Source organism: Hydra vulgaris, chromosome 05, assembly GCF_038396675.1.
Source record: "Hydra vulgaris chromosome 05, alternate assembly HydraT2T_AEP".
Classification (NCBI taxonomy): Eukaryota; Metazoa; Cnidaria; class Hydrozoa; order Anthoathecata; family Hydridae; genus Hydra; species Hydra vulgaris.
In genome coordinates this window covers 9945567-9951715 of record NC_088924.1, presented here as the reverse complement: position 1 = coordinate 9951715, position 6149 = coordinate 9945567, and the positions used below count along the sequence as shown (strand labels likewise).

Sequence of the window (6149 nt, the reverse complement as noted above, 5' to 3'; positions counted from 1 at the left end):
GTAACATGCCTATAATTAAGTGGAACATAATTAAAAGATGCCAATCTTATAATCCATCTACAAAAAAGTGTAACCTTTGCATCAGTGAAAAATATTTTATTATGAATTTTGATAGTGGTTTACTACTTAATAAAAAAAAGCGAATTGGTTTCTGCTTGTAGGCATAGGAAAAATTTTTTACTTTCTAACTTTGATTCCGGCGATTAGCAAATATTGGATCACGTACACTTGACGTCAGATGCCGTTGCAACGCTAAATTTGTATTTTTTATAACGGTTTTTAATTTATCTATATATTATCTATATATTATATTAATCTTATATATGAATACGGTAATGAATAGTGCGCATAGCTACGCCTAATGTTAGTGTTGTTAATGACGGTTCTGTATTCTGTAAAATACACCATTTCTTAGTTTTTAAGTAGTTTCTAGACTTTTTTATGCGCGGTTACATTTGCCATGCGGTCTTTCGCAAGCAAGCAAATTAGAGCTGATATATTATTATTTTCGAAAAGAATTGATGTTGTTCATTGTTTAAAATAGAAAATTCAAATAATCGTTTGTTTGTTGTTGGTTGTTTTTATTTTTCTAATTTTTATAGCCTGTTTTCATTTTTTAGAAGAAGTTTATAACTAAAATTTCTGTTTAAGTAAACTGTTTCAGTTTTGTCGTTAGTCTTTTTAGAACATTTTAAGCAAGTATTGTTTTATTTTCTGGAGCAATTAAGAGGAGCTGATGGCTTTTTTAGTAAGTTCAATTCATTTTCTTATTTATAGATTAAGATTATTTTTTGTAGAAGAATAATGAGTATAAAATTTTATTTATGTGTTTAATATGAAAGTTAAATAGAATAAGATTGTTGTTTGTGTTCATGTAAGTTTATATACATAAGTTTGCGTTTATTTCAATCTATTTTATATTGCTCTATATCTATATTATATATTTTATATTCTTAGGAAAAATAATAAGGAATAGAAAAATAAAAAAAAATTCTTCTGGAAATTGTCAAAAGAATGTTGTGTTATGCTTCATTTTAAGGTATCTGAATATGTATTTATTTGAAATTTATAATTTTGTTCTTTAATGGTTTCATCTTTTTCATTACAATGTTGTAAATTGTAGTCTGCATTCTTTGTTACATTAAAAATAATTTATGCTAATAAATGTCGTTTTATAGCTGTTAAAGGTTTGCTTACATGTTTATCTTATGCTCAAAGTTAAAAAGTTTTTGATAAATATGTGTATGAGATGATATATGTAGTTTGATAAATACAAGTATGTAGTGATATATATAGTTGTTTTATAAATGTGTTTATATAAATGTGTTTTTATAATAGTATGAAATGTATTTTATCCAGGGATGCGAAGTCCCAAAAAGACTTCAGCTTTTTGTATCTACTTTTTCCAAGTCTGTAGTGTCCAGAAGCTCTAAACATGTTTATTGACTTATTATCTGCTATAATAATTTCATGAGACTTGATGACTTGAAACTTATTGTTTATAAGCCAGGAGTCCTTGCCGCCATAATACCTAAGAATTCTGGGCTAATAAAATGATTGTTCCTCTAACCTAATAGTCTTAATTTTTTTACCTATTAGTAGTCCATAAACTTATTTATATTTTTAGTGCTCTAGTATACCAAAAACTAGAATAAAGTAATCTTTTTGTGACTTTCAAATCCGGAGTCCTTTTTGGTACTCTGCATCCCTGATTTTATCTAATGTGTACATGATTGTTAAATGAGGTGTTTTTATATGTTAGATAACATTTAAAAAAATTGTGTTTTATAGTTAGTATAACTATAACACACAATATATTTGAGATATAGATCTAGAGCAAGATTCATCAACCTTACCAGTCAAGTGGTGTTACTGCTTTAGGTCTAAGTGTAGTCTAGCCAATATAACTATTCTGAAAATAAATAACATCTTTAATTATTTTTTGTGTAATGTTGTTACCTTTGACTTATCTTTATGTTAGTGTCTGTTGTTAAAAATGATTAATAGGTAGTTTCATTACTAGAACTCGCTGCTTTTGTTTCTTAATATAAATACATTAATATAATTTCTTCAAGCAGAAGCATAAATTAGTGACTTTTATCTGAAATAGCACAGTGAATATTATTATTATTAGTGCGCATAGTTATACCTATTGTTCGATATTAGTTACAATTCTGTATTCTGTAAAATACACTATTTCTTAGTTTTTAAGTAGTTTCCAGACTTTTCTTAACCAATTGTTTTCTTAATGAAGTCATGACCTTTAAGAAAACACTTGGTTATGAAAATGTTTAAGTTGACATTAGGTAGATAATGTTTAGTAGCTAAAATTGATAGGTAATAGAAAATCTTTTTAAAATTTTATTAAGTAATTAGTTTATTGTAATCTTTTTTTAAATTGTACTTTTAAATGTGTTATAGATGTTAATATTGAAAATATAAGTTACTATAATTCTTATAGTTATTATATGTTTGTTTTTCTATATTTAATATACCATTAATCATTTTCATACATTTTTATTTAAGTTTAATTGTTTATAATTTATTAAGATTTAGATTATTAGAAAATTCATGTTTACAGAGTTGTTATTAATCATGATCGAGTTGTTGTACCAAGGAAATTGTAGAGGTTTATTTATAAAATGTACTATATATGTTATAAAAAAAATTTTGGATTTCATATGTTTCCACTAATAAAACGATTTTTTAAAAAATACCCTGATTTTCTTTTATTGTAAATTTTTTGTCAGTTAAAATCATATAAATATATGCAACTAGTTCAATTTTTTTTTAAATTTCTCTTTTTTGTGCCTAATAATTTGTGGTACGTAACTTAAGAGATGTTTTTAAAGAGGGGTCACAACTAAAAACAAACTCAAAACCTTTAAATACATGGAGAATATTGTAGTTTTGCGCATTTGTCAAATACGAAGTTACTTAAATTTTATAACGGGTTGAACTAATTAATTAGCTTAGTTTGCATTTGCAACACTTTTGAGGAAAGAAAAAATTCTTATATATTTTAAATTCTTATATATATTAAAAAGAAAAAATTCTTAAAAATGTAAATCATTGTTTTACATTTTATTGTTTTGGTAAAAAGTCTTTATCAAAAACTTGATTACTCTTTAAAAAAATAACTTTATTCTCCTGGCTACCATTAAAAATAACTTTATTCTCCTGGCCACCATTAAGGCAAAAACGAGGAAGGGAGGTCCTTTATTAGTGTCAAAATATATGAGAAAATATACTTCAAATATATTGTCAATATACTGTCTTTTATTAGTGTCAAAGTATACTTCATATTAATCTTATTAATTAAAGTTCATGATATAAAAGAATTTAGCTTTACTTTTTCGTCAATTTAAAGCATGATGAAGTGTTATTATTTTGTGTCAGTAACTAAAAACGTACTGTGTTGAGCTTTGTAATGTCTAGGAAAATGGTTCTGCCATACACTGATATGACCTATGTCAGTTTTAAATTACTCAAATAACGTTAACTAATTGGTAAATTAATTTATTTGAATTTTGCAGATGGCTTAATTTTTTAATTTAAAGGCGTTTTTTTTACATAGTATTAGTTAAGGTTTCGCAACTTTAAATTGTGGAAAACAGCCACTGTAAATTAAGTAATAGACCGACCGTAACCCGTATTACGGGTTGCTTTCTGCTAGTATATATTAATACGGTAATGAATAGTGCGCATAGTTACGCCTAATGTTTCGCCTATTGTTTATATTGTTATTTACGGTTCTGTATTCTGTAAAATACACTATTTCTTAGTTTTTAAGAAGTTTCTAGACTTTTGAATGCATGGTTATATATTCTAAGCGGTCTTTCGCAAGCAAGCAAGCAAGCAAGCAAATTAGAGCTGATATATTATTATTTTCGAAAAGAATTGATGTTGTTCATTGTTTAAAATAGAAAATTCAAATAATCGTTTGTTTGTTGTTGGTTGTTTTTATTTTTCTAATTTTTATAGCCTGTTTTCATTTTTTAGAAGAAGTTTATAACTAAAATTTCTGTTTAAGTAAACTGTTTCAGTTTTGTCGTTAGTCTTTTTAGAACATTTTAAGCAAGTATTGTTTTATTTTCTGGAGCAATTAAGAGGAGCTGATGGCTTTTTTAGTAAGTTCAATTCATTTTCTTATTTATAGATTAAGATTATTTTTTGTAGAAAGAATAATGAGTATAAAATTTTATTTATGTGTTTAATATGAAAGTTAAATAGAATAAGATTGTTGTTTGTGTTCATGTAAGTTTGTATGCATAAGTTTGCGTTTATTTCAATCTATTTTATATTGCTCTATATCTATATGTATATTTTATATTCTTAGGAAAAATAATAAGGAATAGAAAAATAAGTAAAAATTCTTCTGGAATTTGTCAAAAGAATGTTGTGTTATGCTTCAGTTTAAGGTATCTATACCTATTGTTCGATATTAGTTACAATTCTGTATTCTGTAAAATACACTATTTCTTAGTTGGATAACCGTTGGATAAACTGGATAACCGACCTTTGTCTTCTGAGGTACAGATATTAAAATTTAAAGTTTTTTTTAGTTTTGGTTTAGTTTATAGTTAATTTTAGTTTAGTTTTAATTAGTTTTAGCTTCAGTTATCTTTTATCTTACTTTAGACAACTTCATGGAAGAAATGAGGGGAATAGGTAAAAAAAATTATAGTTAAATATTTATTTATATGTAAATATAATTCTATCAATTATTCTGAGGTATATTTTTTGTCTTTAGTGTCTGGTAGAAGCATAACTGGTAGGGCTGTGTTTTAAATTTTATATATTTTTTACGGAGAAATATGTGCAATAGGTGAAAGAATTATTTAATATAAATATGGCATTTTTAAACTGTTTGCATTTTACTGATATTTTTAGTAAAATTAAATTTCTCACAAGTTTAACTTTTTTTAATTTACTTTTTTTTAATTTATTTTTAGCATCCTCTTCATCCTGTGAAAATGGTGAGGTTATGCTTTATATTTTGATTAAAAAAATTGTAAATATTTTTAAATTTTATTATATCCTTCTATTTGTAATTTTAGAGTCGTTAACATTTGAGGAATACAAAAGATATCGCTCCCAACACCCAGGGCTTCTCTCAGAGAGGTCCTTCAATAAGTGGCAAAGTAATGGCGGTATGTATTCGCCATCCTTCAAATGGAGGGCTCATCCATACCGGGGTGTTGAGAGACACCGAAGAAAAAACAGCAACCAAAAGGTTGTAAATATCTTCTATCAGTGAAGATATTTATAACTTTTTTGTTGCCGTTTTTTCTTTGATGACTTTTTTATTTTTTTTAATTTTGTAATTTTTTTTTTAATTTGTAATTTTTTATTTTTTATAATATACTATTGTTTGTATTTGGTTTGTTTTTGTCTTTTTTAATTGAAATTTTATTTGTTTTTCACCAATTAAACTCAAATATAGTTAAATTGATTAAAATTTTTCTAATAAAATTATTATTTATGAAACAAGCATTTTTTTGCTTTTTTTGAGTCCAAGGTTGATATGGTTTAGAAAAAAAAAATTCAAAAATATTAGGACCTGTCAAGAATTTAAATTCCAAAGAGGACCCTCAAGATCTCATCAAAATCAAAAAATATTTTTTACTTTTATCTTATAATTAATAGACATTGATTCGTGTCTCAGTAATATTGGTTTTTAAACTCTTTTTTTTTTTTTGCTATGAAAATCGCTCCACCCTAATACACATGTTTGATTGTAAATCGACTTTTTTTTGTTTGAAACGTATTTGTACTCAATTGCTTAGTTATTTATAATAAATTTATTTAGATGTGTGCATTTATCGTTTTAAAGACAGTTTCCTTTTTTAAAGAAACATGTATCAAGGGGATACCAAAAAATTAATAACTCATAAATAAATTACTTCACTTCATATTAATCTTATTAATTAAAGTTCATGTTATAAAAAATATAACAAGAATTTAGCTTTAATTTTTCGTCAATTTAAGGCATGATGAAGTGTTATTATTTTGTGTCAGTAACTAAAATCGTATTGTGTTGAACTTAGTAATGTCTAGGAAAATGGTTCGGCCATACACTGATATGACCTATGTCAGTTGTAAATTACTCAAATAACGTTAAATAATTGGTAAATTAATTTATTTTA

General features: G+C 25.3%; 1 long non-coding RNA gene across 6 annotated transcripts; it reads left to right on the top strand.

Annotated features, from left to right (window-relative positions):
- The first annotated feature begins 325 nt into the window (after positions 1–325).
- On the top strand, positions 326–5455 carry LOC136080531 (uncharacterized). 6 transcript variants are annotated; one of them, XR_010638512.1, is made up of 7 exons: positions 326–748; positions 958–1039; positions 2551–4130; positions 4340–4533; positions 4642–4671; positions 4754–4979; positions 5061–5455. It is a non-coding gene; the product is annotated as an uncharacterized LOC136080531 (long non-coding RNA). The 6 variants fall into 6 exon arrangements; XR_010638510.1 differs by having other exon boundaries at positions 327–748; positions 4340–4421; positions 4487–4533; positions 4642–4979; XR_010638511.1 differs by having other exon boundaries at positions 4340–4671.
- Positions 5456–6149: the final 694 nt, after the last annotated feature.